At 31.9% G+C, this 27,800-nt stretch overlaps 2 long non-coding RNA genes across 2 annotated transcripts; both read left to right on the forward strand.

Moving 5' to 3' along the window:
* The first annotated feature begins 10,319 nt into the window (after positions 1-10,319).
* Positions 10,320-11,426, forward strand: LOC148760789 (uncharacterized). Its single transcript, XR_016028191.1, has 2 exons — positions 10,320-10,370; positions 11,236-11,426. It is a non-coding gene; the product is annotated as an uncharacterized LOC148760789 (long non-coding RNA).
* Positions 11,427-14,832: 3,406 nt separating this feature from the next.
* Positions 14,833-15,939, forward strand: LOC148760790 (uncharacterized). Its single transcript, XR_016028210.1, has 2 exons — positions 14,833-14,883; positions 15,749-15,939. It is a non-coding gene; the product is annotated as an uncharacterized LOC148760790 (long non-coding RNA).
* Positions 15,940-27,800: the final 11,861 nt, after the last annotated feature.

Genomic DNA, 27,800 nt, shown 5'->3' on the forward strand with positions numbered 1-27,800 from the left:
GTATTAAACGTTGTGCTATATATGAGAAAACTTCCATGTTATGGCATCAGAGATTGAGACATATCTCCATTGAGAGAATCAAAAAATTAGTAAATAATGGAATTTTAAAAACTCTTGACTTTACCGATTTTGATACTTGGGTAGACTACATTAAAGGAAAGCAGACTAACAAGACTAAGAAAGGTGCCAAGAAGAGTTTTGAAATTTTAGAAATCATACACACTAATATTTGCTGCCCTGATATGTGCTCAAGTGGTTAGAAATATTTCATCAATTTTATAGATGATTACTCATGATTTATGTATCTTCACTTGCTTCATAACAAGAACAAAGCATTGACTGCTTTTAAACTATTTAAAGTAGAGGTAGAGAAATAATGTAAAAACAAATTAAAATTGTGAGGTCAGGTAGAGGTGGTGAATACTATGGTAAGTACACAAGAACTAGGGAAGCACTTGGTCCATTTGCTGAGTTTCTTTAAGAGCAATGTATTATAGCTCAATACACCTTGCCTGGCTCACCATCTTAAAACAGTGCAGTAGAAAGGAGAAATCAAAAGTTCATGAATATAGTAAGGAGTATGCTTAGCTACTCCAAACTTCCTTTATCCTTGTGGTGTGATGCCCTTAAAATAACAGCATATATATTGAGCAAGGTTTTAACAAAGGCAGTTCCTAAAATGCCATTTGAATTATGGAAAGGTTAGAAATCGAGTTTAAGACATGTATGCATTTAAGGTTGTCCAATTGAAGTTAAGGTTACAATCCACAAGATATGAAGTTAAAGCCAAGGACTATAAGCAGATATTTTATTGGATATGCTGAAAAGTTCAAGGGTTACAAGTTTTATTGTCCAAATCATACAAATAGAATTGTTGAATCAAGAAATGCTAAGTTTCTCGATATAGACATGGTTAGTAGGAATGATAAACTTAAAAACTTTGTTTTTGAGGAAGATCGTGTTCTTAATGCTACTCCTGCATCAAGTAACACATTGGTTGTTCATCCAAATAGGATGGACATTGAGGAACCAATTATTCAAGCTCTATGTCCTATTGAAAATGCTTTATAAGATCTTATTGAGCAACCACCACAAGTGGAACAACATGTTGAACAACAATTTCCACAAGAGGTTGTTGATACAACATTAAAAAGATCAACTAGAGCAACAAATTAGTAATTTCTACTGATTATGTCGCATATTTACAGGAATTTAACTATGATGTTAGTGTTGATAATGACCCAGAGACATTTTCATGAGCAATGAAAAATGATAAATCTAAATTTTGGTATCATGCTATGAAGGATGAGATGGGTTATATGGCAAATAATCAAGTCTGGGATCTTGTTGAGTTGCCTAATGAGGTGAAGCCCATTGGCTGTAAATGGATATTCAAAACAAACAAAAATTCATTAGGCAACATTTAAAGTATAAGGCCAGACTTGTTGCTACAGGATTCTCACCAAAAGAAGGAATTGATTATTGAGAGAGATTCTGTCACGACCCGGAACTCCCCATCGAGCCCGTGACAACCTCCGCGAGGCCTCGACAGACATTCTTCACCCCGAATGCCGATTGAAACCCCGCAAGGCTTAGCATCGACTTCCGCATCTCCCCGGTGAGCAACAGTTATTAAATCTCGCATTTCAAAAAAATTATAAGTCATTTTTAAATAAGAACAATAAAATATTATTTTCTGGCTCACAGGGGTATTTTCGTAATTTTTTGTCAAAAATCTCAAAACTTGCTAAAAATGTAGTAAGTAAGCAGAAAATATATATTTAATGATTTAAAAACAAATTAAGTATCTAAAACGTTCATTTGAAAGCAAATTGTTGACAACTAGCACTATTCAAAAATAATAAATAAAATATTCTATTTTCTTATAAAATAAATTTTTATAGAAATATTCGTAAATAATTTTTCGCACATGAAAGTAAAGTAAAAATTGTATGAATAGAAATACAGATAACCAAAATATAAGCTTTGATCTGCAATGACACGTGGGCTCCAATTGACAAAGAGGATGTAAGACTGTGAACTCTTACTTTCTATAATGCAGTTCCAAGCTTAGTTCTCGTCCTACTCGACTATCTACAAACTGTCCTGAGCTTGAAAAATGTATAGGAAGAAGGGGTGAGATTTTATAATCCCAGTGAGTAAACAGATACCATCTAAAGTATCTAAAGCCGAGTAAATTGAGACAATTAAAATAAGTCATCATACCGTAATTTCATTACCTTTCAGTTCATTTCAACCAAATAAAATCAATCCATATAAATCGAGTAATCAACTTGGCTTATGAATTTCTTAAAACTTTGGCTCGTGCCAAAACTCATACTCGGTGATACCTTGCGCAGGGCATCCAACCGAGTCCGCCAAGACTGTTAAAATTTCGTATACACTTAAAATATATTTTTAGTTTGAGAAAAATACAGTCGTTCCTTGGCGTTGGCTGAGTTCCCCTTCACGTGGTGGTTGGCGTGAAGTGAACCCTAAGCTTTACCCCAGGAGATACCCTACGCGCCTCTCCGTTCGAGGTAATAATATAATGGAGTAAATAATTAATATATAATCCACCAATCAATAAAATTCATTCTAGCATGACATGGCAATTTATCGCAACCTAGCCTCTCAAGGCTGAATACACAGTATAAATAATTCTAACACCAAAATCAGTTTAGCCATTCATGCTCATTTATTATCATAAGCCATTCAATTCAAAACCATAAATTTGCAACACAAACTAGCAGTCTCCAATTACTCTATTTTCAAAAACAATATTCGATTTTTCAAAAAATTTATAAAATCATTTCATAAAATTACAATTTCTCTTAAAACATAGCAATTTACCATTTAAACCCATTTTTCATAAAATCACACAATTGTATAAAACTACTCTAGATAATTAAGACGATAATAAGTTCACTCACAGTATTAGGAGTAGAAATACTCCTATCTTCTGCCCTCGGGTGCAGTCTCTTACCCGAAACAATTGACTCACCACCTATCCATAATCCATGATACAAAATTCAATAAATTGTGTCAATTTATCATAAATTATTTCAGGCTCTTATCCATGCGTATGCACTAGATAGGATTTGAAATGTCTAGACAATCGCTTAATTACGGTGTCCGACCTAACTCTCCTATACACGGTGTAAATTCTTAAAATCCCCAATTCGACTCCAATTTCATCCATTTCAGTTTCAATTATCCAATTATATCCACAATACCTCAATGACTGTGAATTTGGTCCAATTTATCAGTCTGGACTATAAATTACGCTTTTACCCTTAGTGGGTAAAAATTTTAATTTATTGCACCAAAAATTCCCATTTAATTTCCAACCTCATAATTCATCATTTTTCCACCCAATTCTCTTAAAATAAAGTCAACCTCATCCTCATATACCATTGGCTAGATTCGACCTAGAGAAATTCATGGAGAAGATAAATATTTTTCTTGTTGTTTTACTCATAAACATGCTAAACTAATACTAAACACTAACATAGCTCAAAATCAAATTAATCTGACAACTTTCTCTCTCCTAACCCATTTTTCAGAATTGAATTCATCCTCAAATCACATGATTCAACCATGGAAAATGATGGGAAATGCATGGGAAAGGTAAAGCACAAGACAAATTTAAGAAATGTTACCTTTTTTTCACTTGATTTTTGAATTTCCACCTATTTTCCCTTTAAATTTCTTGGCTAGGGTTTTATTTTCTCCTTTCTCTCTCTTGTTTCTTGCTTGGCCGAATGTTGAAGAAGAAGAATGGGTTATGGGCTGATTTTTTTATGCCTTTTTTATTAGTTTAATGAAATAATATTATTTTATTCATATTTTGAATATTTTATTAATTCATTTTTTTTTTCTAGCCATCCACTTGTCTTACTTTTTCCACCATGCATTCCCTTTGACTTATCCAAGCCTTAAGTGAAATTTCCAGATTTTTCCAAAGTTTTGGTGGAGCAAATTTTTCAAAATTACACTTTTGCCCCTGAACTTTTCAAAAATTACATTTTTACCCCAAAAATTGAAAATTTTCCATAATGCATAATTTTCACTCCTCATACTCATTTCACACTCCAAATAATTAAATTTGATCAAAATCCTTTCAAAAATTAAATTTTTGATTTCGAGTGGCAAAATTACCATTTTACCCTTTTACTCCAAATTGTACCGAAATTAAAATTTTTCACTTCTAAACCTCAAATCTTACTCCAATAAGTCAAATGGGGCCAAAAATCTTTTCTAAGAGTTCCCATTTTGTCCCCAAGTGGCAAATGACCATTTTGCCCCTAACCGGTCAATTTTCCGGATTGACTCCAAATCGGACCTCAAACTCCGAATTACCATATTAAACCATTCTGGGACTTTAAAATTCTTAATTTCATCATGAATTCTCTATTTGATCTAGTTCGAGGCTTAAATTAACTTTGTTGTACGTCTAGGTATAATACCGACTTCTGTAAATTTTTTTCGGGACTCTCTTAACATGCAAACATGCTATCCATCACATGTATGTCATGACAATTATTTTTATAGAGTCGGGCTTGTCATCTTCTCCCCCACTTGGATCAACCATATGATCCTTCTTCTTGATTGACTTCGACATCAAGCTAAATATTAATATTTTAATATTATTTCATTAATAAAATATTATTTTATTTTAAAAATTTTATCTTATCTCCTTGGTACCCAAAATACCTTATTATGCCTCACTTGACTTCCAAATCGCCTTTTATCTCACAAATTCTCCTCCGATAAAATTATTATTATTTTATTATTATTTTCTCATTTGCGAAATATTTTATCCTAAACTACTCCTTTCGTCTTTTATCACTTCTAAACATTTTAATTGACTTCAATGTGTATTCGATCAACTTTATTTATCACCATATCAAAGTATGGGGTATTTCAGATTCTCTCTTATATCGAAAAAGGATTCTTTCCGTATCATCATGGCATTAGTTGCTCATTTTGACTTAGATTTACATCTAATACATGTGAAAACAACATTCCTCAATGGAGATTTAAAGGAAGATGTTTATATGAAACAACCTGAAGGGTTCATTTGGAATAAAGGTGAGTACTTGGTTAACATTGTCAAGCCCGACCTTATAAAATACTTTCCATGTCATTCATATGATTGACAATATGCTTGCATACTTGGAAAGCCCTGAAAGAAAAATCGTTAAAAGACGACAATGTACCAAATGGTACAATTAAGTTAATTTAAGTCTCGAACTAGATCAAATAGAGAATTTAAAATGAAATTAAGAATATTAAAGTCCCAGAATGGTTTAATATGTTGATTTGGAGTTCGAGGATCAATTTGAAGTCAAACTAGAATTTTTACTGTCCAGGGGCAAAATGGTCATTTGCCACCCAAGGACACAATGGGAATTTTTAGAAAAGAATTTTTTTAGCCCCATTTGACTTATTGGAGTATGATTTGAGTATTGGAGTATAATTTGAGGGTTTGGCAGTGAAAAAGTTTAATTCCAGTGATTTCTAGAGTGTAGGGGCAAAATCGTAATTTTGCCACTCGCGGACAAAATTTGAGATTTTGAGAGAATTTAGATCAAATTTGACAAATTGGAGAATGGTATGAGTATAAGGGATGAAAAATATGTCTATGGGCAATTTTTCAATTTTTGGGGCAAAAATGTAATTTTTTACTTTTACGGGGGTAAAAGTGTAAATTTCAAAAATTACTCCACCAAGACTTTGGATAAGTCTGAGAATTTTACCTAAGCTATGGATATTTGGGACAAGTGTATGGTGAAAATTTGGAAACAAATGGATGGCTAGAATTTAAGGAATTAATAAAACATTAAAAAAATGAATAAAATAATATTATATTATTTTAGCCTTTAAAAAGGTAAAAATTCCGGAATTCTCATCTTCTTCAGCTGTCCAAACCAGGGGAGAAAAGGGAAAAAAAAAACAAGAATCCTACCTGAAAAATTTGGAGAAAATCAAGAGAAATCAAGAAATCAAGCATTAAAAAGGTAAATTTCATTGATTTTCCTTGTGATTTTCACTACCCATGCATTTTTTTCTCATTTCCATGCAAAATTAGAAAGTGGGTATGGACACCCATGCTGGCCAAACCTCCATGGATGAGTTTTGAGCTTGATTTTTGGTTGATTTTAATTGAATTAAGTGATTTTAGTTAAGTTATATTGAAATATAGCAAAAATAAGCTAGAAATATAATTTTCTCCCATTGAAACCCATTATGCTGAATTTTCTAGGGGAATATTGGCTGCTGATCTTGATGGTTATTTGAGGAATTATGATGAATAATGATGAATTATGAGCCTAGAAAAATAATGGAAATTTTTGGAGCAAAAATACAAATTTTTACCCACTAGGGGTATTTTCGTAATTTGTTATCGAGACTGATAATTTGCACCACACTGAGGGATATTAAGTCAATTTGGGTGCAATTGAGGTGTAGAAACTGAAAAAAATTAATTTGGAGTTTAAACGGACGCGTATATCAATTTATCGGGTAAAAGACCGAAATAGGCTAACACCGCATTTAGGCAAAAATTTAGACATTTTTGCATTCCATATCAAGCATTAGTAGTCTAAATTAGTTTAATTTCAATTTAGTACCAATGTGTTGAATTTCTCGATTTTGTACTATGTCAAGGTGGTGAGTCCTCTGATAAAGGCAAGGGAATTGCACCCGAGGACCAATAGTCTGAGTATTTCGAAAATCCTCACTCTAGACACGGTGAGTAACCTTACCATCATTTTAATTATCTAAAGTATGTTTTTATTCGGTTTTGGTGAATTTTATGAAAATGAGTTCAAATGGTAAATTTTTATGTTTTGTAAACAAAATGAGTTTAAATGAAAATATTTTATAAATTGTCTTGAAACGAAATAACGATTTTGAAAATAGAGTAATTGGAGACCACTGATATGTTGTAAATTTAAAATTGAATTAATGGCTTATGTTATTGTATTGGCATGACTGGCTGGGCTGTGTTTTTATGAATTATATGAATTGCTTTATTTTACCCTTACAGGCTGGGTAGTAATATATTAGCCTTGTCATGCTGTCAAAATTTTATTGTATGGTGGGTTTGACCTGCTGCAGTGGGCTGGATTCTGTGGACTAGCCTATTAGAGGGGCACGGAATCCTGTTATATTTTTACCTCGGTTGGAGAGGCGAGTAGGGTAACTCCTGAGGTATAACTTTTAGAGTTCACTTCACGCCAAACCACCTCGTGAAGGGGAACTCGGCCAACGTCAAGGAATGGCTATGTTTTCAAAATAAAAACATGACTTTCTAATAGCCTTGGCGGACTCAGTTGGGATAGCCCTCGGCCAAGGTATCCCAAATAACTGAGTATGATAATAATTTTTGGCATGAGCCAAGTTTTTTAAGAAATTCATAAGCCATACTGATTACTTGCTTTAAATAAATTGATTTCATTTGGTTGAAATAAGTTGAAAGATGATAAATTACAGTTTGATGAAATGTTTTAATAGTCTCCTTTTACTCGACTTTAGATATTTTGAGTGATGTTTGTTTACTCACTGGGATTTTATAATCTCACCACCCTCATTTCCACCCATTTCAGGTTCAGAATAGATTGTAGATAACTGATATCGGCAAGGATTACAGTTGAACTTGCCACATCCAAAGACTGTAGGTTCATTTCTTTTGATACTTTTGGTCATTCGTGGGCCCACGTGTCACTGTAAATTAAATTCTATACTTTGGTTATCTGTATTACGGTATGTAAGAATTTATTTTGCTTTTACGCTATAAAAATTATTTATGCAGTGTTCTTAAAATATCGTTTTATGTGAAAATTGAATATTTTATTGAATATTTTTATTTTATTATAACAGTCATAATTCCATTTTAAACGAATGTTTTAGACATCCAAAATTATTTTTGATTAAGAAATATGTGTTTTCCACTTACATACTATATTTTTAGATGATTTTTGAGATTTTTGGGATAAATGACAAAAATACCCCTGTGAGACGGAAATTATTATTTCATTTGTTTAAGTTGGAAACAGTTTAAAATCTTTTAAAATGTGGTATTTGGAAACAGCTACCCACAGGGGAAATGAGAAGCTGATATTAAAGCCTTGCGGGGTCTCGGTTGACATTCTGGGTAATGAATGTAAATTGAGACGTCGCGGCGGTTGTCACGGGCTCGATGGGAGTTCCGGGTCGTGACAAACATCCTTTAAAAGTCCATATATAGACTAAAGCAAGCCTCTCGTTAGTGGTATTTAAAGTTCCATAATTTTATCTCTTCATTTGGTTTTGTAGAGAATGTTATCGATCAATGTGTATCCCATAAGGTTAGTGGGAGTAAGATCATCTTTCTGGTTCTATATGTGGATGATATTTTGCTTGTAACCAATAATATGGGACTGTTACATGAGGTAAAACAATTTTTCTCTCAACATTTTGACGTGAAAGATATGGGTGAAGCGTCTTATGTCATTGGCATCAAGATTCATAGAGACAAATATTAAGGTATCATAGGTTTGTCTCAAAAAGCCTATATCAATAAGGTTATAGAGATATTTCAGATGAAAAATTGCTCACCTAGTGTTGCACCTATTGTGAAGGATGACAAGTTCAATTTGAACCAATGTCCTTCGAATGAACTTGAGCGGGGACAAATGAAAAACATTTCATATGCTTCAACTATTGAATGATTAATGTATGGTCAAGTTTGTACTAGACTAGACATTGCATTTGTAGTTGGAATGTTGGGAAGATATCAAAGTAATCTAAACTTAGATCATTAGAGGGTTGCAAAAAAGGCATGAGGTACCTTCAAGGGACTAAAGATTTCATACTTATATATAGATGATCCTACATCTTGGATGTCAAACCCTGCTTTGTAAAATAATTATAATGTCATTCACATGCTCGATAGAATGTTTGTATATTTAGGAAGTTCGAAAAATCGTTAAAAGACGATATTGCCCCTAATGGTATCATTAAGTCATTAAGCTTCGAACTAGTTCAAATAGGAATTTTAAGGTGAAATTAAGAGTTTCACAGTTCAGGGATGAATCAAAATGGTAATTAAGAGTTCGAGAATCAATTCGGAGTCAAATCGGAATTTTCACTGTCTAGGGGTAAAATTGTAATTTTTCCACTTACGGACAAAATTTGAGATTTTGAGAGAATTTAGATCACATTTGACAAATTGGAGAATGGTATGAGTATAAGGGATGAAAAATATGTCTATGGGCAATTTTTCAGTTTTTGAGGTAAAAATGTAATTTTTCACTTTACGGGGGCAAAAGTGTAATTTTTAAAAATTTACTTCACCAAAACTTTGGAAAAGTCTAGAAATTTCATGGAAGACATGGATAACTGAAGAGGATTGAGTGGTAGAAAAAGAAAGTAAAAAAGATGGCTAGAAAAAAATAAAATAATAAAATATTCAAAAGGTAAATAAAATAATAATATTTTATTAAGCCTATTAAAAAGGCTTGAAAATTCCAGAATTCTTCATTGGGATGGTCAGCCAAAACCAGCAGGAGAGAGAGAGAAATACGAACAAACCCTAGAGTGAGAAAATTCAAAGAAAAAGTGTGATTTTTCAAGGAATCAAGTGTTTAAAGGTATGATTGTTCAAGCTTAGCTTAAGATTTATCATTTCCATGCATTTCCCATCATTTTCCATGGTTGAATCATGTGATTTGAGGATGAATTCAATTCTGGAAAAATGGGTTAGGAGAGAGAAACTTGTTAGATTAATTTGATTTTAAGTTATGTTAGTGTTTTAAGTTAGTTTAGCATATTTAGGAACAAAACAACAAGAAAAGAATTTATTTTCCTCCATTACCATTATTGACTGAATTTTCTAGGGGAATATTAGCTGATGATCTTGATGTTTATTTGAGGAATTATGATGAATAATGATGAATTATGAGTCTAGAAAAATAATGGGAATTTTCGGAGCAAAAATATAAATTTTTACCAATTAGGGGTATTTTCGTAATTTGCTACCAAGACTGATAATTTGCACCACACTGAGGAACATTAAGTCAATTTGGGTGCAATTGAGGTATAGAAACTGAAAAAAATTAATTTGAGATTAAATTGGACGCGTTAGTAATTTAATCGGGTAATAGGCCGAATTAGGTCAGCACCGCATTTAAGCGGTAGTCGGATAAGTTGCATGTCATATCATGCATATATACCGAGCCTGAATTGATTTTATAATGGTCAAGCATTGATGTGGTGAATTATGTATTGTACATTGTGGATAGGTGGTGAGCAAATTACAGTGGTAAAATTACCAAAAATTGTGCTTGAAGACTGGGATTAGGAGTACATCGACTCCTAGAACTGTGAGTGGACAATTTATCGTCTTAAATATCTAGAGTTATTATACTTGTTTGATGCTTTTATTGAATGGTGAGCTTAAATTATAAAATATTATGTTTTTCAATTAAAATGTTTTTTTAATAAAAATGAGATTTATATTGGTTTTGAAATCAAATATTGTTTTGGGAAAATTGAGTATATGGAGACTGTGTTGAAATTTATGATTTTATATGTTATTGAAATTGGGGCTTATGACATTATGGTAGCATGATGGCTAAATTTTTGGGGTTTGCATGAAATATATGAATAGTTTTGGATTGGTCTCGATAGACTGGATTACATTTTATTCGCCATATTATGCTACTGAAATTTTTATGGGTCTGGTGGTATATTAAACGGTCACTGCAGTGGTGGGGGTTTCCGTGGACTGCCTATGAGAGGGGCACGGTAACTCAATTATATACTTACCTCCGGGGGGAGATGTTGGGTGAAGTATCTCCTGAGGTATGATTTGAGTGCACCTCACGTTCGGGCCACCACGTGAGAGTGAGACTCAGCCAACGCCAAGGAACGGCTGTGTGTCAAATGTGAAAACATGTTTATGAGTATGGGTCATTGAACAGCCTTGGCGGTCTCAGTGGGATACCTTGACGAAGGTACCCGCGATAATGATTATGGCAGGGGCCAAGTTTAAGAAATTCATAAGCCGGGAAATTTTGATGAAAATAAATTGTTTGGTATAGATTGAAACGAAATTTGTGTTATGAACATTATTGAGATATAACGTTTTTATATTATCTCCATCTACTCGGCTTTAGATGCTTTTGATGGTAATTGTTTACTCACTGGGATTATTTAATCTCACCCCTCTTCCTATCCATTTTTCAGGCTCAGGACAGTTTGTTGATAGTTGATTAAGACGAGAATTAATCTCGGAGTTGCATCATAGGAAGTAAGGGTTCGTAGCTCTACACCTTCTTGGTTAGTTGGGGGCCCACGTGTCACTGTAAACGAAATTTCATACTTTAATTATCTTTATTACTATATGAATAAATTTATTTTACTCTGACGCTACAAAAGTTATTTTAGGAAGACTTTGAAAATATTGTGTTTTAAGAAAATAGAATATTTTATTTAATGTTTTTATTATATTCAAATAGCTATAATTTTACTTTAAACGAATGTTTTAGACTTCAAAATTTAATTTAAATCATGAAATACGTGTTTCCACTTACATATTACATTTTTACGGATTTCAAAATTTCAAAAAAAAATAACCAAAATGCCCCAGTGAGCTAAAAAAAAATATTTTTATTGTTTTGAGTTGGAAACAACTTATGATTTCTTGAAATGTGAGATTTAATAACTGTCGCTCACCGGGGAGATGCGGAAGTTGATGCTAAGCCTTGCGGGGTTTCGATCGGCATTCGGGGTAATGAGTGCTTATCGGGACGTCGCGACGGTTGTCACGGGCCTGATGGGAGTTTCGGGTCGTGACAATTAGATTAGTATCAGAGCATGGTTTAAAGATCAAAGATTTCGATTTTAAAGCTTTGGATTTTAAAGTTTTTAGTTTTAAAGTTGTTTTAAGAAATCCACACTGACACTGCGTGTCCCCGAGTTAAGTTAAGTCAAATAGAATGCATGAGTCTGCATATAGAGACCTGTTTGTTTGTAGGGTATATAAGAGATTAAATGATTTTCGTTTGATTTCATATAGGTTTTGAAGTGTGTTGGATTACACTTAACATGTCTAGGGGGGACAGTGATTCTGATATTTCACAGAGTGTTAGTGAAGGACCAACAGATTTTACTACTGAAAGCCGATGGTGTCCTGAACTTAATAATCTAGAAGGAGATCCATTTAGAGTACCTACTAATTGGGCTCCATCAGATTTGGGAACGAAAGTTAAAATAAGGGAAAGTCCTAGTGACAGTGAGACTGATGAGAGCGTTGATAGTAATGATGTAAATGAAGGCATGAGAAACTTTCTCTTAAAAGGAATTGAGGAATATAATCGGTTTCGATTATGAGAATAGTGGGATACTGTCAATAATGAATCATTAGGCGTGTGATGAAGTTGTGATCTATTGAACCATATGGGAAGACTGTCCTAAGGTGGGATATAGGACATGAAGATTTTTGAAGATGCTTATAGAGGGAGATATAAATTGTAAAGTATGTTTTTCCCAAGTTTTAATTTATTTGAGAAATTATCATGGTAAAGATATGTGAATATTGTAATGAAATATGCCCTAAGGGATGACGGTGACATATCACATAGATAATATGGATATGTTAGGGTCAGTATCCCGATCATGCATCTGTGATAGAAAATTTACTTTGCTAATTGTGGTATAGACTCAAAAAGTAGCTAAGCCGTTGAAAATGACTAAGGTAGTAACTCCAAAAGTGAAAGATTTGTTTTAATTAAGTAGATTCCAACGGCTACATTGAAATAAATTACCTTGTGGAGTATTAAGATCAATAATGTATTGATTAAAGTCAAATCTTAAGAAATAAAGAGGATGAGAGATTAATGAGAAGGAACATCAATGTTAAGTAACGAATTTGTGAATAAAAGATTACGACGGTGGCATAGAAAATGAGTACTATAAAGGATTACTAAGAGGATTTATAATTCTTGTATTAACTCAGTTAAATGAAAAGTGATTAATGAAGCAACTCTTGTGGTAAACAGCGGAATAGTGGAGTTGATGTAGAGTCTTGTTTATAGTCAGTGACTGCAGCATCGATTATAGACAGGAGGCTACGTAGACTCTTTATCTTGGGAAACCACTTAGTATAATCCTAAATGACATAAAGACTCATGATCGAGAGGATTATTGCTGATCAAACTTCTAAAGGGTAACAATAGATATAAGTGAAGTATTCAAGTTGAGTTGGAAATAAATACGAGGAGAAACTCAAGATTCCCTATAAAGGAGATAACATGAGAAGTTGAGCATCGAATAAAAGATAATACCCTGCCTTTTCTTTGAGTTGACAAGTGAAATTTTGAGGACAAAATTTTATTTTAAGGGGGGTAGTGTTGTCAAACCCTACTTTGTAAAATAATTATAATGTCATTCACATGCTCGATAGAATGTTTGTATATTTAGGAAGTTCGAAAAATCGTTAAAAGACGATATTGCCCCTAATGGTATCATTAAGTTGATTAAGCCTCGAACTAGTTCAAATAGGAATTTTAAGGTGAAATTAAGAGTTTCACAGTTCAGGGATGAATCAAAATGGTAATTAAGAGTTCGAGAATCAATTCGGAGTCAAACCGGAATTTTCACTATCTAGGGGTAAAATTGTAATTTTTCCACTTACGGACAAAATTTGAGATTTTGAGAGAATTTAGATCACATTTGACAAATTGGAGAATGGTATGAGTACAAGGGATGAAAAATATGTCTATGGGCAATTTTTCAGTTTTTCAGGTAAAAATGTAATTTTTCACTTTACGGGGGCAAAAGTGTAATTTTTAAAAATTTGCTTCACCAAAACTTTGGAAAAGTCTAGAAATTTCATGGAAGACATGGATAAGTGAAGAGGATTGAGTGGTAGAAAAAGAAAGTAAAAAAGATGCCTAGAAAAAAATAAAATAATAAAATATTCAAAATGTAAATAAAATAATAATATTTTATTAAGCCTATTAAAAAGGCTTGAAAATTCCAGAATTCTTCATTGGGATGGTCAGCCAAAACCAGCAGGAGAGAGAGAGAAATAAGAACAAACCCTAGAGTGAGAAAATTCAAAGAAAAAGTGTGATTTTTCAAGGAATCAAGTGTTTAAAGGTATGATTGTTCAAGCTTAGCTTAAGATTTATCATTTCCATGCATTTCTCATCATTTTCCATGGTTGAATCATGTGATTTGAGGATGAATTCAATTCTGGAAAAATGGGTTAGGAGAGAGAAACTTGTTAGATTAATTTGATTTTAAGTTATGTTAGTGTTTTAAGTTAGTTTAGCATATTTAGGAACAAAACAACAAGAAAAGAATTTATTTTCCTCCATTACCATTATTGACTGAATTTTCTAGGGGAATATTGGCTGATGATCTTGATGTTTATTTGAGGAATTATGATGAATAATGATGAATTATGAGTCTAGAAAAATAATGGGAATTTTCGGAGCAAAAATATAAATTTTTACCAATTAGGGGTATTTTCGTAATTTGCTACCAAGACTGATAATTTGCACCACACTGAGGAACATTAAGTCAATTTGGGTGCAATTGAGGTATAGAAACTGAAAAAAATTAATTTGAGATTAAATTGGACGCGTTAGTAATTTAATCGGGTAATAGGCCGAATTAGGTCAGCACCGCATTTAAGCGGTAGTCGGATAAGTTGCATGTCATATCATGCATATATACCGAGCCTGAATTGATTTTATAATGGTCAAGCATTGATGTGGTGAATTATGTATTGTACATTGTGGATAGGTGGTGAGCAAATTACAGTGGTAAAATTACCAAAAATTGTGCTTGAAGACTGGGATTAGGAGTACATCGACTCCTAGAACTGTGAGTGGACAATTTATCGTCTTAAATATCTAGAGTTATTATACTTGTTTGATGCTTTTATTGAATGGTGAGCTTAAATTATAAAATATTATGTTTTTCAATTAAAATGTTTTTTTAATAAAAATGAGATTTATATTGGTTTTGAAATCAAATATTGTTTTGGGAAAATTGAGTATATGGAGACTGTGTTGAAATTTATGATTTTATATGTTATTGAAATTGGGGCTTATGACATTATGGTAGCATGATGGCTAAATTTTTGGGGTTTGCATGAAATATATGAATAGTTTTGGATTGGTCTCGATAGACTGGATTACATTTTATTCGCCATATTATGCTACTGAAATTTTTATGGGTCTGGTGGTATATTAAACGGTCACTGCAGTGGTGGGGGTTTCCGTGGACTGCCTATGAGAGGGGCACGGTAACTCAATTATATACTTACCTCCGGGGGGAGATGTTGGGTGAAGTATCTCCTGAGGTATGATTTGAGTGCACCTCACGTTCGGGCCACCACGTGAGAGTGAGACTCAGCCAACGCCAAGGAACGGCTGTGTGTCAAATGTGAAAACATGTTTATGAGTATGGGTCATTGAACAGCCTTGGCGGTCTCAGTGGGATACCTTGACGAAGGTACCCGCGATAATGATTATGGCAGGGGCCAAGTTTAAGAAATTCATAAGCCGGGAAATTTTGATGAAAATAAATTGTTTGGTATAGATTGAAACGAAATTTGTGTTATGAACATTATTGAGATATAACGTTTTTATATTATCTCCATCTACTCGGCTTTAGATGCTTTTGATGGTAATTGTTTACTCACTGGGATTATTTAATCTCACCCCTCTTCCTATCCATTTTTCAGGCTCAGGACAGTTTGTTGATAGTTGATTAAGACGAGAATTAATCTCGGAGTTGCATCATAGGAAGTAAGGGTTCGTAGCTCTACACCTTCTTGGTTAGTTGGGGGCCCACGTGTCACTGTAAACGAAATTTCATACTTTAATTATCTTTATTACTATATGAATAAATTTATTTTACTCTGACGCTACAAAAGTTATTTTAGGAAGACTTTGAAAATATTGTGTTTTAAGAAAATAGAATATTTTATTTAATGTTTTTATTATATTCAAATAGCTATAATTTTACTTTAAACGAATGTTTTAGACTTCAAAATTTAATTTAAATCATGAAATACGTGTTTCCACTTACATATTACATTTTTACGGATTTCAAAATTTCAAAAAAAAATAACCAAAATGCCCCAGTGAGCTAAAAAAAAATATTTTTATTGTTTTGAGTTGGAAACAACTTATGATTTCTTGAAATGTGAGATTTAATAACTGTCGCTCACCGGGGAGATGCGGAAGTTGATGCTAAGCCTTGCGGGGTTTCGATCGGCATTCGGGGTAATGAGTGCTTATCGAGACATCGCGGCGGTTGTCACGGGCTTGATGGGAGTTTCGGGTCGTGACATTGGAAGTTGTTGGATATTCAGATTCAGACTTTGCAGGTTGTGTTTATTACAAAAGTCAACATCTGGATATATCTTCATACTTGCTAAAAAAGCTATATCTTGGAGAAGTGCAAATCAATCTTTAGTTGCTATTTCTACCATGGAAGCAGAGTTTGTTTCTTATTTTGAGGCTATATCATAGGGTATTTGATTGACGAGTTTCATCTCTAGGTTTCGAGTTGTTGAATCAATCTCTAAGCCATTGAAGTTATATTGTGACAATTTTGCTGCTGTGTTCTTTACTAAGAATAATAAGAGTGGAAGTCGAAGTAAACACATCGACATTAAGTACGTAGCCATAAAAGAGCACATTAAAGCAAATGAAGTGCTTATTGAACACATTCATACTGAGTTAATGATTGCAGATCCTTTGATGAAATGTATGCCACCAAAGATGTTCAAGGATCATGTAGCGAAAACGGGATTGATTTTCGATCTGTCACTTACTATTTTAGTTAAGATGCTAGCATATTTTTCTTTGCAATGAAATTCTGAATTTTAGTTTGTTTTCTCATTTACGATTGTATGCATTTATGTTTGGGAACAACAAATAGTTAAGGACCCAGAATAAACATTGGAGGTTTATTCATAAAGTAATATATTATTTCATTAATTTTATTTAGAAAAAGAAAAATTGCATTATAATACATGGAAAATAATACTTATTTAAAAAAGAACTTACTGCCATAATTCATGTAATTCCATTTTTTTGTTTAAGCATATAAGGAATAAGCCTATTATGTAAAGCTTGACCTTGTAAAATACTAGTTATAACATACATGTGATGATAGCATGATTGCATGCTAGGAGAGTCCCGAAAAATTTACAAAAGTCGGTATTGTATCTAGAGGTACAACAAAGTTGATTTAATCCTCGAACTAGATCAAATAGGAATTTTAAGGTGGAATTAAGAGTGTCACAGTCCAAGGATGACTCAAAATGGTAATTCGGAGTTTGAGGATCAATTTGGAGTCAAACCGAAATTTTCACTATCTAGGGGCAAAATGGTCATTTGCCACTTGGAGACAAAATGGTAATTTTTAGAAAAGATTTATTTGTCCCCGTTTGACTTATTGGAGTATCATTTGAGTATTGGAGTATGATTTGAGGTTTAGAAGTGAAAATTTTTAATTTGGTATAATTTGGAGTATAAGGGTAACATGGTAATTTTGCCATTCCAGGGGCAAAATTGTAATTTTCCACCACTAGGATATTTTTCCAGCACATGGTCTTCCTTTATCCTCATTTTTGACCTTTGACTAATCATGTGGTGGAGATAAAATGTTTAAATTTTTAAAATTTTAAAAATAGACCAATAAGAAAATGCCATGTGTCAAGCTTAGGATAATTTAATATTTAACTTAAAAATCAGCATAAATCAGCCCATTATTCTTCAAATATTCGGCCAAGCAAGGAAGAGAGAGAAAGAAAGGAAGAACAAACCCTAGGTGAGGAATTTCAAGAGAAAAAGTGTGGAAAATCAAGGAAAATAAGTGAAAAAGGTAGGATTTTTCAACTTAAGCTTGAAATCTATTTTCCTTAAGCATTTCTCCTTATTTTTCATGCTCAAATTACATGTTTTTATGATGAATTATTGGCTGATCAAAATGGGTTAGGAGAGAGAAAGTTGTTAGATTAATTTGATTTTAAGTTATGTTAGTGTTTTTAGTTAGTTTAGCATATTTAGAAACAAAACAATAAGAACAGAATTTATTTTCTCCCACAATCATTAATGGCCGAATTTACCATGTATGAGTGAGGATGAGTTTGATTTTTATTCTAGGAGAATTGGTTAAGAAATGATGAATTATGAGCCTAGAAAAATAATGAGAATTTTCGGAGCAAAAATATGAATTTTTACCCATTAGGGGTATTTTAGTAATTTGCTACCGAGACTGATAATTTGCACCATACTGAAGGACATTAAGTCAATTTGGGTGCAATTGAGGTATAGAAACTGAAAAAAATTAATTTAGGATTAAATTGGACGCGTTAGTAATTTAATCGGGTGATAAGATGAATCAGGTCAATACCGAGTTTAGATAGTTACTAGTGCATTTTTGCAATCCATATTATGCATTAATAGTCTAAATTAGTTTAATTTCAATGTAGTACCAATTTAGTGAATTTCTCGATTTTGTATTGTGTCAAGGTGGTGAGTCCTCCGATAAAAACAAAGAAATTGCATCCGAGGACCAGTAGACAGAGTATTTCGAAAGTCTGCATTCTAGACATTGTGAGTAAACTTACTATCATTTTAATTATCTAGGGTGGTTTTTAGATAATTTCATGAATTTTATGAAAAAAGAATTTAAAAAGGTAAATTTTCATATTTTATGAATAAATGTGTTTCAATGAAATTAAATTATAAATTGTTTTGAAATTAATAGTGATTTTGAAAAATAGAGTACACGGAGACTGTAATTGTGGCAATTTGATTGTTTAAATTGATTGGCTTATGATAAATCGGGCATGATTGGCTAGTTGGCAATTGTATTGAAATACGAATTGTTTGGTTGCCTTGAAAGACTGCGAATTACAAAATTGCCATATCATATTTTGAGTTTTATTGTATGGTAGATTATATATATTAATTAATAACTGTAGTAAGGGGTTTCTATGGACCAGCCTTTTAGAGGGGCACGGTAAACCCCATTATATTCTTACCTCGAACGGAGAGGCGCGTAGGGTATCTCCTGGGGTAAAGCTTAGGGTTCACTTCACGCCAAACCACCACGTGAGAGGGAACTCAGCCAATGCCAAGGAACGGCTATGTTTTCAAAATAAAAATATGATTTATGTGAAATGTGAATTTTAATAGCCTTGGCGGTCTCGGTAGGATACTAAAGTTTATTGAATTTTCTTGAATATTTTAAATTTTTTTATGAGAGAATGAGGAATCAAATCCATATTTTTTAAGAATGGACAGTCAAATACTCAAATGCGAATAATTTAAAATTTTTTAAAGCATATGATTATGTATATTTATATATTCCAAGTCTAATTTTGTTTTATGGTTTTTATATTTGAAATGGTGGGTCGATGCTCTTTCCTTCGCAAGCTATGGAAGCGAATAGGATTGTAGCGGTGGGTTTCAATTTTAAAAAGCAACAACTTCTTCTAACAACAAAAGAATTAGGGAAGTAGAAGAAAGGGAAACAAAAATGACAGAGGAAATCAAGTTAAGCATGGTAGTGAGCAAATGTTGTCTGAAAACATGACAAGCATGTTTTTGAATCTGTCCTATTTTTTTGACAAAATGCTACTCATTAATGAAAGAGATCTTAAAAGACTGTTGTTTGAGTTGATTTTTGTTGCATCATGTATGACTTGCAAGTTGCAAAATGTTGTCCAAAAAAAAACGTGTTTTTGAATCGCTAGTGCTAAAAGTTAATCTGCTCTATTTTTCGAACAGCATCATGCTCATTGTTAACAGCTGAACAATTTTTGTATATTTTATAAGAAACATTATTTGTACATATCTCAAATATTAACAGCCAGAATTACAGCAATGACAACATTGGAAATGAGAATGCTAAAACAGAAAGTTATGATTATTGCATCCAGATTTATGGTTCTTATTCTGAATCATTGGGAGTTCAGAATTACTTCTAATGTAGACATTTGGCTATTAGTTGCAAATTGAGAAGTTGTGGTATGGGTGTTTAATGATGCATGAGAACTCTTTAAACTGTAAATTAGTGCTATTTGTTTTCTTATTTTATACATATATATATATGTACTATTTTTAGCATAAAATAATCTGTCATTTTACCCATGCACAATAACGAATTCATTACTACATTTCTTTAAACAATCTAATAACAATTATAATACTTAAAATTGTTAACATTAATAGACAACTTTACGATGCAGCAGCGTAGCGCAGGTGTTCTTCTAGTTAATAATAATTTGTATGCTTTGATGTAAAACTTTACATAGCAAAAGAAATCCATATTGGTGTTTTAGACATAACATAAAATGTATATCAAATCAAAACATGATTTATAACAATAAATATGTGCAAATAGTCTGATCACTTCTTATCAACCATCGTTACTAATGTCATCGGATAATAAAATCATAAATAGTATTGGTCATCATAATTTTCTGTTTCAGCTAAGATCATCATTCTTAATTACAATGTCCAATTCTATGTTATAAATGGGTGATAAATAATGGTAAAAAGTTTAATCATATGATAACACATTTAGTTTTTCAAATGACTTGAAACTTGACATTGAATATATAGTTGTATCAGTCTTTCTTTTATTATAGATAATGATCACAATTTCAATTCATTCTATCTGATTAAATTTACAATTTGGGTATGAAATGCATAAAATCTACCATAAATATCATTTGAATTTCCATAACCAATATGTATAAATATTGATTTAAAAAAAACAAATCAACAGGCGCTAAAAATAGTGTACATTAATGATAAACTACAATCGAAGACAAAAGTTACTTTAAAACCTTTGCAAAATCTACTGATTACTTGTCTAAATATAAAATCACAAATCAATGTGCTTATTGTAAAATAACAAATAAACACAAAATTATAATGAGACAAATATAGGAACATTACGTTCATAATTGATACATCACCAAACAAAAATATGTAAAAAAGGGCAAAAATTACAAAATATAATAAAAAATACTAAGTTTAGCAAGAAAAATAGTATGACAGAGAAAGAACACCAAAATAATTAAAAGACAAATTTGCCACCGTTTTGATTTGAAACGCTAATAATCAAATTTCAATGCATACATTTACCAGCTTGTATTGAGTTAACAACAGTTGCATTGTCATGGGATGGTCAAATTTTGGAAAGAACAAACATTCTTCTCATAGCCAAAGAAAAAGAGGTCGCATCACGGCTCCTGAATTTTGTTTGATGACCAATCTTTCCCTTAACAATGAGAAAATTTTTTTCCAATCCAATATTTAATCATCAATGACAATACATAACATTGATATTTTAAACCAATAGCAAAAACAAATGTCGTACATGAGTGCATAAAAAATAGAAAGCAGCCAGCAAGACTTAGCAATAGTTCAATTATAGAAAAATAAATGTCGTACATGGTGCACAAAAATGTATTTTCAAAGAATTTAAATTCGCACTGAAAATCATAATAACTTCCATAAGCTACTTGTATAGATTTTGAGTTCAAAAAAACAGAGCACATAGAAGAATAGTAAGAACAATTTCAAGTCTAGGCTAACACAAAACATGAAAAGCACTACAATTAACCAAAAGACAAATAGAAAACACAAAATAAATAAAAGTGATTCTTTACTATACTCAAATTGACAATGAAAATCATAATATTTTTCATAAATAACTTGCATAGATTATGACTTTGAAAAAATAGATCAAAAACTGCAATTGAATGTTAAAGAACTCAAAGAAAGTGTATACAAAACAATTTTTAGAAAGCAAATCAAGTATAACATTACAATATAATAAACCACAAAAGAGAAATATGTAAAAAAGGGTAACAAAAAAAAAACTCCATATAGTCCATAGACAGTTAACATGTCACGACCCGGAACTCCCATCGGGCCCGTGACAACCGCCGCGACGTCCCGATAAGCACTCATTACCCCGAATGCCGATCGAAACCCCGCAAGGCTTAGCATCAACTTCTGCATCTCCCCAGTGAGCGACAGTTATTAAATCTCGCGTTTCAAGAAATCATAAGTTGTTTCCAACTCAAAACAATAAAAATATTATTTTCTAGCTCACCGGGGCATTTTCGTCATTTTTTTTAAAAAAAATTTTGAAATCCGTAAAAAATGTATTATGTAAGTGGAAACAAGTATTTCATAATTTAAATTAAATTTTGAAGTCTAAAACATTCGTTTAAAGTAAAATTATAGCTATTTGAATATAATAAAAACATTAAATAAAATATTCTATTTTCTTAAAACACAATATTTTCAAAGTCTTCCTAAAATAACTTTTGTAGCGTCAGAGTAAAATAAATTTATTCATATAGTAATAAAGATAATTAAAGTATAAAATTTCATTTACAGTGACACGTGGGCCCCCAACTAACCAAGAAGGTGTAGAGCTACGAACCCTTACTTCCTATGATGCAACTCCGAGATTAATTCTCGTCTTAATCAACTATCAACAAACTGTCCTGAGCCTGAAAAATGGATAGGAAGAGGGGTGAGATTAAATAATCCCAGTGAATAAACAATTACCATCAAAAGCATCTAAAGCCGAGTAGATGGAGATAATATAAAAACGTTATATCTCAATAATATTCATAACACAAAATTCGTTTCAATCTATACCAAATAATTTCTTTTCATCAAAATTTCCTGACTTATGAATTTCTTAAACTTGGCCCCTGCCAGAATCATTCTCACGGGTACCTTCGTCAAGGTATCCCACTGAGACCGCCAAGGCTGTTCAATGACCTATACCCATAAACATGTTTTCACATCTAACACACAGCCGTTCCTTGGCGTTGGCTGAGTCTCACTCTTACGTGGTGGCCTGAACGTGAGGTGCACTCAAATCATACCTCAGGAGATACTTCACCCAACATCTCCCCCTAGAGGTAAGTATATAATTGAGTTACCGTGCCCCTCTCATAGGCAGTCCACGGAAACCCCCACCACTGCAGTGACCGTTTAATATACCACCAGACCCATAAAATTTCCAGTAGCTTAATATGGCGAATAAAATTTAATCCAGTCTACCGAGACCAATCCAAAATTATTCATATATTTCATGTCAACCCCAAAAATTTAGCCATCATGCTACCATAGTGTCATAAGCCACAATTTCAATAACATATAAAATCATAAATTTTAACACAGTCTCCATATACTCAATTTTCCCAAAACAATATTTGATTTCAAAACCAGTATAAATCTCATTTTTATTAAAAAAAACATTTGAATTGGAAAATATAATATTTTATAATTTAAACTCACCATTCAATAAAAGCATCAAACAAGTATAATTACTCTAGATATTTAAGACGATAAATTATCCACTCACAGTTTTAGGAGTCGATGTACTCCTAATCCTAGTCTTCAAGCACAATTTCTGTACTTTTACCAGTGTAATTTGCTCACCACCTATCCACAATGTACAATACATAATTCACCACATCAATGCTTGACCATTATAAAATCAATTCAGGCTCGGTATATATGCATGATATGACATGTAACTTATCCGACTACCGCTTAAATGCGGTGCTAACCTAATTCGGCCTATTACCCGATTAAATTACTAACGCGTCCAATTTAATCTCAAATTAATTTTTTTCAGTTTCTATACCTCAATTGCACCCAAATTGACTTAATGTCCCTCAGTGTGGTGCAAATTATCAGTCTCGATAGCAAATTATGAAAATACCCCTAATGGGTAAAAATTCGTATTTTTACTCCGAAAATTCCCATTATTTTTCTAAACTCATAATTCATCATTATTCATCATAATTCCTCAAATAAACATCAAGATCATAAGCCAATATTCCCCTAGAAAATTCGGCCAATAATGGTAATGGAGGAAAATAAATTCTTTTCTTGTTATTTTGTTCCTAAATATGCTAAACTAACTTAAAACACTAACATAACTTAAAATCAAATTAATCTAACAAGTTTCTCTCTCCTAACCCATTTTTCCAGAATTGAATTCATCCTCAAATCACATGATTCAACCATGGAAAATGATGGGAAATGCATGGGAAAGGTAAAGCACAAGTCAAAATCAAGAAATTTTACCTTTTGTCACTTGTTTCCTTGAATTTTCACCAAATTTTCCTTGAATTTCTCCCCCTAGGTTTTTGTTTTTCTTTTCCCCTTTGTTTTCTTGCTATGGCCGGCCATAATGAAGAGAAAATGGTGGTGTGGGCTGATTTTTATAGTTAAATAATATAATAATATAAACTTGCCACATGTCACTACATTATTTGTCCATTTTTTAAATTCTTATCTTTTAAGCTTTAAATCTCCACCACACATTATTCCTTAAAATATCCATAACTTAGATAAAATTCTCAAACTTATCCAAAGTCTTGGTGAAGTAATTTTTGAAATTTACACTTTTGCCCCCGTAAAAATCAAAAATTACATTTTTGCCCCAAAAACTGAAAAATTGCCCATAGACATATTTTTCATCCCTTATACTCATACCATTCTCCAATTTGTCAAATGTGATCTAAATTCTCTCAAAATCTCAAATTTTGTCCGTAAGTGGAAAAATTATAATTTTACCCCTAGATAGTGAAAATTCCGGTTTGACTCCGAATTGATTCTCGAACTCCTAATTACCATTTTGAGTCATCCCTGAACTGTGAAACTCTTAATTTCACCTTAAAATTCCTATTTGAACTAGTTCGAGGCTTAATCGACTTAATGATACCATTAGGGGCAATATCGTCTTTTAACGATTTTTCGAACTTCCTAAATATACAAACATTCTATCGAGCATGTGAATGACATTATAATTATTTTACAAAGCAGGGTTTGACATAACATATTGTTCCAACTTTATTACAAAACAAACATGCCAAAAAATTAAAAAAAAAAACTAACTAAATCGATGTTTAAACTTGAAATTGTCTAAGTAAGATATCGGAGCAAGGAAGTGTACAATATACGATAAAAATTCTGTAAAAGAAAGCTAAACAACGAAGCCAATAACAAAATTTTTGTCAAATATATATGTTATCTGTATAACATGAGAGAAACCGAATTTTTTACTGGCGAATGATAAAAAAACCATAGAAAAAAAATTCAATAGATCATTATATTTTCACAATAGAAAACAGGAAAGGCAATTAGAATTTGATTAAAACATAGGCATTCATTTCTTACTGAAAAATAGACCATCGATAACAGTACTAACCATTGTCATTCTTAATCTTAAATATTCTGAAAGAATTAATATGAGATGAAAAAAATTTAATATGTAAATTAAAACAATAAACAAACACCAAAGGACATGAACATTAACACTAAAGCATATGACTTAACAAAAGCTATAAAAAAATAAAAAACATGTTTGAAAAAAGTAACGAATCAATAAAGCAAACTAATTAACTCGAAAGTTAAGCATACTTGAGTAAGCAATTGATTTACCAGACTTCACTGCAGAACAAAAACAAAATAGGAATTAACAACAAAGCACATGAAGAAAAATATATAAAATATAAATAACTTATAAATAATAAAAAAAATTAAATCAGTTGGTTAACTCAATGTAAAAACTCATGCCTAATGATTTCCATCCAAACAAAAAAAAAACCCCTCAAATAAATATTTAAAACATAAAACACAAAACTAATTACAAAACAAATAATGAAACCAAAAATGCAACAAACAACAAGAATACTATATTTGATACAAATCCTACAACCAAACAGAACAAAATTGATTGAAAATAATTTCTATAATCAAATGAACAACATATATTGTTTACTCTTACAAAAAAAAAAAACCCTCAAACAGATACTAAACCGTAAAACCCAAATTAATACAAACCTTAAGAACACAGAGAACAAAACTGATTGAAAACCAAAAATAACGAATAGAAAATACAACAAACAACAAAAATATCTTAAATCAATACAAACCCTGAAAAGACAAAAGACAAAATTTATTGGAAATGAAATAGTGAAAAGAAAAATCCAAGAAATGTTACATACAAAAACACTTAAGGAAGAAGAAACAACGCCCACCCAAAAAAGGCAAACACACAGAAACGACAAAAAAAGAGGAAGAGAGAAAGCAGAATGATCCAAAGAGAATCGAAGGGAAAAATCACCTTGAAAACCAAAATCAACATTGAAAAACCCTTCAAAGAATTCACTAAAACCCAAAACAAATCAAGTAATCATCATGACAAAAAACCAGTGATGGACATTGAGAAGACATCCTCAAGAAACCAAACACGCAAATGTTTTCATGCCATCCACGTCAATTGGTCGTACAATCTCCGTTTGCCCATTCTAAATTCTCATAAATTAAACATTTTCACGTCACTGTAGAAAAATATAAGGAACATGGGGCAAAAAGAAAGGAATGAGGCAAGGAGGCAAAAACACTACGGCAAGAGTAAAATGATGCGGGCATGCAACCCGTCCAAGTTGAGCCCATGCCAAAAGCATACCAAACACTCAAAAACCTTCTTTAAATGGCTAGTAAAATGATGCGGGCATGCGACCCACCTAAATCTATAACATAAGCAAAAGGAAGCCCCAAAAGGGGCTTCCTCAGTCTGCCACGTTTCAGTTTTCTTATTTTACCACGTGGCACCTTACAGTGTGATTGGAAAAAACAAATTACCACTGAATGAGTCAAACAAAAGCAATGAAGAATGCTCTTAAAAGGTGCCCACGTCCAGCTTTGAGGACAGGAGGTTTAAATGGGGTTTCAAATTTATGGCAGGACTTCTAAAAGAAAACCCAGGAGGAGAACGGTGGCTAGGCTTTTTTAGATAGAGAGGAAACTAACGGCAAAAGGAAGGGGAAGAGAAGAAAAGAGGAAAGGGAAAGAAAGAGGGAGCTGCTGTCGGAAAGACTTAGTCCAACAAGGGTGACGACGTCGGGGATTGAGTGATGGAGAAAGGGGTTGGCTGCTGCCAGTGGAAGAAGAAGAGAGAAAAAATGACGAAAAGAGAAAGGGTTGGCAATTAGGGTTAGGTTAAAATTAAAATAATTTATGAAGGATAGAAAAAAAAGAAGAAGTAGGTTGGATTCATCCAAGTCCAACCCAGGTTTAGTTAATTTATTTTTTTATATATGAATTAAATTTATGAAATAAGATAAGAATAAAAAGTAAAACAATTTTTTTGATAAATAATAAAAAAATAAACAATTAACTGAATAAAGGTAATAATAACTTATCAAAATTATTGAAGGATCTCAAAACTATTTTCAGATGGTGAATTAATTCTAAATAATTATAAAAACATAAGATAAGAAAGTAGTAATTAAAATTGAAGATAATTTAGAAAATTTCATCATTAAAAATAATAAAATTTTAATAAGTGTAATTAATATTTATTTTATTTTAACTTTTTTAAAAAATTCATTTTATATTAATAATTTTATTCTATAAATTATGTAGCTTATCAATAATTACTTTATAAATATTATATTTTCTCAACATAAATTTTATTTCACTATTAGAATCATGTAATTAATAAAATATAATTATATCAACATTAGCATATATTAAGATATAAAAAACCAAATTTTTTAAAAAAATTTTACTTAGTAAGACATAAAAAATATTTTTAAAATATTAAATTTTTTAAAAAATTATCTTGAATTTATTATTATTACTATTATTTATAAATATTTTTAAATTTAAAATCATTTTTTTATTATTTTTATTTATAATATTATATAATTTAAACTT

This window comes from Theobroma cacao, chromosome 9 (genome assembly GCF_053813885.1).
Source record: "Theobroma cacao isolate CCN51 chromosome 9, ASM5381388v1, whole genome shotgun sequence".
NCBI lineage: Eukaryota > Viridiplantae > Streptophyta > Magnoliopsida > Malvales > Malvaceae > Theobroma > Theobroma cacao.